Raw genomic sequence first — 8083 nt, forward strand, 5'->3', positions numbered from 1 at the left:
AATAAACACGTAAATTGTATCAATATTTTTGTTTTATTCCACGCCATCAATTGCTTATAACTTGCTAATAACGCACTAAGAAGGTCGGTATACGTTCTTTGTTGAGTGACATTTCACAAGAAGCAGCAAGGTAGACTTGAAATTCCTTCCAAAAAGTGTGTACAGAAAGAAATTACAACTAAAAGTTGTACAATAGAGCATATTAGTTAGTTCTTGTATTAAATAATGTCTTACCGGCACAAAATATTCATTATTCAGGGCAGCTGTTAGCAGATTGTACAGACGAATGGTATGAGCCGGAAGGTTTAGCACCAAAAACGTAAATGAAACCGCAAGTAGCGTTGTTGTTATTCGTGAGCGCTTTATTAACAAAACTTTTCGATTTCTTTTAGGATTTTCTCGTCGGATCTCATGGTTCAAACGTGCTTTTACTGATGAAGAAAGAGAATCGGTATTGCATGTAATTTGATCAGACAAGTTTGTTTCAATGTACCTCTTCCGCAAAAACCTATCTGAAAACATCTTTTGAATTGGAAAGTGCGCTCTCTTACACAAAACTAGCGTATTGACAAAGACGATGACGATGAAAGGGATAATCATTGTAAAGAGCGTATCTATCCAAGTTGCGACTGTAAGAAAACCAATATATTCCCGTTTTAAGGCACATTCAAAATCCACAGCCGCACCCACGCCTTGCCTGATCTCTGATGTCCAGAAATTGAACGTGTATAAAACAGAGGCACAGAGCGCAAACGTGCAGATTATGAGTTTCTCACGAAACACGGTGCAGTGCACCTTATGTTTCAGAGGGTAACAAATGGCAATGTAACGCTGGCATGAAAAGCCGACAATACACCAAACGCTCAGGAAGCTTGTGACGTAGGTAACGTAGATGAGCAACTGACACGAGAGGTTCGAAGATATTATATCGTGAACTTCGTCATCCAGCCATGACATAAGTAGGCTCAGTAGAAACAAGTTGTCTACTACGGCCAAGGCGGTTAGAAAGACGGATGAAGAGGCACGGCGCATTCGTCTTGTGGAGAACACTATAAGCGAAATAGTGTTACCGCATAGTCCCACAAAAACTATAAACGGAACAATAAATTGGCGGATAACTTTGACGGCATCCGAAAATGCGGTGTTCGACACGTCCGTTACATTGTAGACCGATAACTCCTCTTTTCCAGCTGTCATATTTAATACATCCATTAGAAAGATATTTTAAAAAGCCACCCACATAAAAAGTGTAAGTAATGTCATTGAAATTCGAGTTTTCGTGTGTAATTCAATCCGCAACTCTTGCGTGTTTATGTATCAATAAACATCAACCAATTTTGAAACCAGAACATTGCACTGTTTAATTTATTGTTTATTTATTGTATCGTATAAGCACACTTCTTATTTTAAAAGCCACATTTATTGTTTATTTATGTATCGTACAAGCACACAACTTATTCTAAAAGCCAAATGCTTCGATAGAATTGACGAATATGCAGCGAGCTACAATGAACAGACACAACAAAACAAGTTATAAAACAAACAGATCTGACATCTCATGCTGTTAAAACTAATAACTTACAAACGTCAATAAGCAGCATGTATCACACGCCCAGTCTCCATGGAGTGGCTGTCCTTTATAACGTTGAAAACGGAAAAAGTACACAAGCACGGATAGAAATTTTATATAAATATATATATATATATCTAGTATTTAGAACGACATGTCACATTTAACAGTTACTTGCATTCTTTTAATGAAATTACCTACCAATTGTTTGAAAGATCTAAAAAATCAACTATATAGAACGGCAGCGTTTTAAAAACATATATATTTATCTATTAATTGTTCATTTTGTTTCTTTCATCAGTAACACATTTGCTAAAATACAGCTTTAATTTGAGAAAATACATATCTATACTTGTATTCGTCTACATAGTTTAATCCATCAAAATAGTACATGAAAAATTTATACATAAGTGTTAACGTATGTATTTTAATATTACTTGATAAGCGGAACGAAATAAAATTGCAATAAAGAGCTTAAGAAACATTTTCCTAAATAACTATTCAGAAGTTAAAGTATATTTTAAATCTTGCCAAAAGGAAATGTCGCCTACCGGCCAACAACTCAAACATCGCAAGCCACAGTGCGACCAACAATGACACATAATTACGTATTGAGAGAGATTACGAGCATCACTCAGAAAGAGGTTTAACAATCTAATGATACACAAATAATTATATTGACCTGTTTTATTAATTTTATTCATATGTATTCAGATGAATTTAAATGTATGAATTGGACAACAATTGCTCTTTGAAATGCAAACGCATGTTTTTCTTCTAGAGAATTAAAGGGGAATACTTCTGTTTCAGTTCTGTGCGTTACGGAGTATAGCACAGAACGTATGTCTAAACATAACGCACCGCACAAAACAGGTATATGTGCGGTTCGTTCATGCGTGTGGTTGTCACGTGAGTGATGGTCACTCAGGTGGACACAGGCGGGAATTTGCACGGGGTGTTGATTGTTTGGTAAGTTCTACGCTAGACTTCGATCAGTAAACTTGTCTTCGTGTACAAATCCTACATCGTTTTGTCGACATTAGCAGAACACAGGGTGTCCATGCTGCAAGATTTGGAACGCATCATAGAAAAGATAAGTGCTAAAAAGAAACGTAAATATGTTAAATCCGTTATACTGAATCTCGAGCATAGTATCGAGTGTTACGAAGTAGTAACAGAGTTGAAACGATGTATATTTCAAGTAACAATTTCAGCACAAGAGAAAGCCGATCAATTTACAAATAAAAATATTGATGGCACGTGACCAAAAATTCACAGGTCATTAATGGTAGAACACGACAAAAGCTTTCGAACTTACTGGGGAATAAATTGCTATTATTTGTGGTGTTGTATACATTCTATATGTATATGTGTAAATGTTTTGCGAGTCTGATGACGTAATGTTATTTGCAGAAAAATACAAGGTAGAGGCGATGGCATATAAAAAGGCGGAAACATAACGCCACGCGGCGCTCTTGACGGGTCATATCAGAAGCCGGAAGCTTCATCTAACATCGCAACACAAGGGGCTGAAACTCAATTACCATTGAGACGCACAGGACTATGTTTCGCATGTGGCGAACCGGGTCATCGGAGAGGAGCAGCTGGATGTTCAGCAAACAGCTCGACCAATAAGTTAAGTTAATTATGTATAGAACCCCGTTATCAGAAAATGGGTAGTTTCGTGTTCGTCGGAAAACGTAACGAACAGAAAGTTCCTAAAGTCAAACGTGATCAAAAGGATCCATGTATAGTTCGCCGGTAAGTTGAAGGAAGGCCCACGAGGTAAAGTAGCAGGAGACTACTTATAGTAAGTACATTTTCGATGTAGTAAATGGCGGTTATAAGTTTATTTTTTTTCCGTCGGAAAACGGTAACGTACAAAAAGATCTGTCTCAATGTATCAAAAGGATCTTATTATAAAACTGGATCAAAAGGATCATAGTATAGAAATTGATGCTAGAAGCTCGCCGGTAAAAAGAACGAAAGCCCATGTAGCCAAACTGTAGCAGGCTACGGATGGTTGTTACACTTTAGATGTAGTAAATTGCGGTTATATGTTTCCTTTTCCGTCGGAAAACGGTAACGTACAGAAAGAGATAAAATTGATCAAAACGATCATAGAATAGAAATTTATCAAAAAGGAAAAAATCATTAAAAAAAAATAATAATAAAAAATAATGTTACCGGAAGTTTGTCGGTTAGTAGACTGAAAACCCACGTGACATTTATCATGTTTTTAATACGCCCGTTAATACGTTTATAGTCGTATTTAATAAGAATGGTAGGCCTCGATATATTTAAAATTATTATTTATTTCTTTGTTCTACTTTCGATATTAGAGGGGCGTATCATGATATTGATACATTCACGAACGGTGTGGTTTGAGCTATCAAGAGAATAGCAGGCAGTGTTAGGTTGTTATAAGCTTATATTTGGCACAATAACGGCCGATCATATATTTATTTATTTGTTCTACTTTCGATATTAGAGGAGCGTATCATGATATTGATACATTCACGAACGGTGTGGTTTGAGCTATCAAGAGAATAGCAGGCAGTGTTAGGTTGTTATAAGCTTATATTTGGCACGATAACAGCCGACCATATATTTACTAAAACTCGTTAAAACTAAAATGAGGTGTACTAGCATTCTTACGTCAAATTGACTTAAAATAGTTATTTGCTTTTGTGATGATGGCATACATCACAGTGTAGAATATGAAAAAACATTATATGCTAGTGACTAGACGAGTTTGGATGTTAACTGGCTGAAGAAACAGTATTTTGATTCCTTCTCAGAGAGTAGAATGGCTCGGGCATGTGATCGATATGCATAAATTGCAGTTTTTCATAATTAAAAATTGAGTAGCTAGGCTAGAAAAAAGTATTGATTCGATGATCTATCTAATTTATCAAACGAAAGAAAAAGTAGTACCAAAAGATAAATTAATAGCTAGTCTTGTAGGGCAGATAATTTCCTTTCAGAGTGTGATTGTAAATAAAGTTTGTGATACCAATGCATATATACAATTGCATAAATACCAGAGCTAGTTGGAAAGCTCCCGTTATTGTAACGTTGCAAGCTATTTCCAAACTTAGATTATGGAAAGAAAGCACTAGGCAGTTAATCAACGGTGGAAAAGATTTCAAACACAATCAGTTGTTTTTGTGTAATATATTTGCTGATGCAAGTACCACACGTTATGGTTTATGGAGGTTTTAAGAAAAGTTGTAGCTTTAATGTAGATATAGGCGAAATGACTGTCAAGCTAACGATTTTCATAAAAATAAAAAAGCAAATTTATTTTCAATTTGTTTTATTCCAATGATGAAGAGAGTAAAGGTATGTACTCGTGGTCTTTGAGACCCGAAAATGAGAAAATTGGAATGTACATGATCTTAATAAAAAGAGCAACCTGTTCCCGGAAGTGAAAAGATTATTGACGAAAGAAAAGTTATTCCTGGAAGTGATTACTATATTACACTGTTAAAATCAAGGAGGTACACTGCCAGTGTTATAAACGAAACAGGTAATGCATATTGTGATTTAATATGAAGTCAATACATTAAGCCACCGGAAGTTGGTTTTCAATATAAACCGGATAAGTATTCCGTCGTTCAATATGACGTAAGTAAAATTTCTTATGATCAAGAAAATGCCTTGCATACGGCTAGAAAAGGTATGTTATTGCTCCAGGAAGTGAGCAGAAAGAGTTTGCTATGGTCCCCGGAAGTGGGCATAGAGCCCAGTAGATTGCTCCCGGAAGTGAGCAGAATTTGTAGGCTATGGTCCCCGGAAGTGGACATAGAGCCCAGTAGATTGCTCCCGGAAGTGAGCAGAGATGCTCCATGAAGAGAGCAGAGAGTATGCTATGGTCCCCGGATGTTATGTTATATGAAATGTTTTAAATGCTTTGCAAAATTCGTACATCAAAGTGTATTCAGACAATAAAATGTAAAATCTATATTATTGAATGGTAGTCAAAAGAAATAGCTGTAGATTTAAATATGTAGTGTGGATACTGAATTCAATGAAAAGAGGCAGTGGGTGCCTTAGTTCAATATGGGGAAACAATGTAAACTGGTTAGTTCAGAAACTAGGTTGGTATCAATCTGTATCAATAAGATGATATCGGAGAAAGCAAAATGCATCCTTGTTGTTCCAAAAAGGGGCAGTTCGCTTTATTGGCTAATGTTGATTTGTCATACGGACACATTGTGAAATATTGCAAAAAGTTTGGTAGTTATTGATGTATAGTACATATGTTTGACAGGAAATGTTTTGAGAGGTACTCTGACGGAGCGATTAGAGGGCTCGAGCTTGCATGGGCTTCGAAGAGATTAGATGGCGGACAGAATGGCTAAGTAAATACTTAGAACAATCAAGAGCAGACAATACGGCGAAGAAAAGAATTCTTCATGTGCACATTTCAAATACTGTGAAGAAAATGTAGTCGCCAAGCCAGCCTTACATATGTCAGTAGTAATGTACATGGCTCAATTGATGGGTCGAGAAAATCTAATAACGTTTTTTACATCTGTGTTTTACAGTATTAAATGGATCCATTCTATTAATAGTGTACATGATCCAAAGAAAGATTTAACAAACTATTATAAGAAGCTTCAAAGCGTGTGTGCTTTAAACCATCTCACAAGAAAGATGTATCATGTACATGTGCATTCATTAGAGATGATACAAACATTGTGTTTGATATAAGGAGATTCCTCTGTTTCATTGATCATTTTTGGGTTATGCATGTACATGTATCATGAATATTAACAAATTAAGTGAGTTTCATTGTAATGACATACAATTGAAATCTGATCACTGTGTTATTAATGTACGCCATTATAACACTGGCATGTATACGAATGGTTCGGATATTATAATTGCAAAATGTACAACTACAACTTCCCATATGGCGTTTTATTAACAAATATGTAATTAGCAAATTGGTCAGATGAATCAAATGATTTTTGTTCAAACCAGTTATTGGTTATATATATGTAATTATTTAGACTAGCTAATGCCGAGGGCGTGTTTTAGAGATGTTTGAAGCGACATGGTCGATGGAAGTCTGATAGGGCTAAAGATGAGTACATTGATGATTCTCTAGACAAAAAAGCTTTTTATCACTAGACAATTGAAATTATAATTGATTTGCGGTTCGAATTTAAAACCTTACTAACCTTTGTTTTTGTTCTATCGCAAGCCTTGTCCAATGCAAAACGTGTTGTGTTTTGTGCTTAGTTGTGTGAAGACGATATAATTTCAACTCTTAAACGACGACACTGTTCTAATTTATAAGGCAAGTGTATGTTTTATAATGGTGAGTCGTAGTAAATTTTCAGAAAAAAAGAAATTCAGGTCAAAACAACATGTTAAGGCCGGCGCTTTTAATCTGTAGAAATGCATTTAACTAAAGATCAGGAAGCTGACTATTTTAGCTATATATTGGGTAATATTTAATGTTAAACAATGGTCAAAAACGGGTTCCATTACTACTGCCGCAAAATCAATACTTCAAAATCTCACTTCAAAATATAAATAAATTAAACGAAAAAAGCATATGCCAATTATTCCATATGAAGCCGCAAATCTTTCTAGTTTGTGTGTTGTTTGTTTGTTTTGTTGTTGTTGTTGTAGTTGTAAAGTGTTTTTTATGTGTCCGTTTTCATATAAAATCTATTTATCGACACATAACACACCCGCAGTAATTAAATACCTTTACTGTGTTGTGCTGCTACTGCATGCGTTGCGGTCATTCGGTATTTGAAATCATGACATTGGTCCCGTTAACTGTACGCTTTTTTTTTCAATAGGATTACCATACGGTCTGTCAATCGTATGCTTGAAACATTAGTGTTTAGTTGTTTACTATTTGTTTAAAGTTTGTTGTAAACATTACAAAAATGAATACGTTGTTGTTTCCCTTTACTCGCCACATTTCAAATAACCTACTAGTCTTAGTATACCCCTCATATATGAGTGTTACAAAAGCTTCCCATTGAACAGTATACAGAAAAACGCTCAGGCCAAATAAAAAATATACGTTAAAGTGTTGCCGTTATACTGCTTTATGTGAGCGTTTTATAAGGATTGTAAGAAAACGTGGAATTGACAGAATTGGTCGCATTACGATAATAATGAAAAAAAAAAATTACAGACATAACTAGCAACGAATGTCTTTTAAAAGAATGAAACACAAAACTTGTACAATGCCACTTTTATTATTAGAAAATCTAAACTCTGGACTGTTTTATCGTTGTTTTACTTCATTTGTTTGCAAATACTCTTTTAATATTGTTTTGGATGTTCAATCTTGCGACATCGTGTGCGTGTCTTGAATTGTACTTACTTGTACTCGTTGTAATTTGTACACTAAAGATATATATACAGAAATAGAAAATAACATTTATAAACAAAATGGCATTTGTTTTCTAAACGGAATTGGTACGAAAACTGAACTTTCAAGAACATACCCGACATATAGAAAATGTAGTGAATGTA

The 8083-nt window shown here is 35.1% G+C and overlaps 1 long non-coding RNA gene across 1 annotated transcript; it reads left to right on the forward strand.

Moving 5' to 3' along the window:
- The first annotated feature begins 2537 nt into the window (after window positions 1–2537).
- LOC127848427 (uncharacterized) lies at window positions 2538–7490 on the forward strand. Its single transcript, XR_008034510.1, has 2 exons — window positions 2538–3205; window positions 5847–7490. It is a non-coding gene; the product is annotated as an uncharacterized LOC127848427 (long non-coding RNA).
- Window positions 7491–8083: the final 593 nt, after the last annotated feature.

Source organism: Dreissena polymorpha, chromosome 10, assembly GCF_020536995.1.
Source record: "Dreissena polymorpha isolate Duluth1 chromosome 10, UMN_Dpol_1.0, whole genome shotgun sequence".
Classification (NCBI taxonomy): Eukaryota; Metazoa; Mollusca; class Bivalvia; order Myida; family Dreissenidae; genus Dreissena; species Dreissena polymorpha.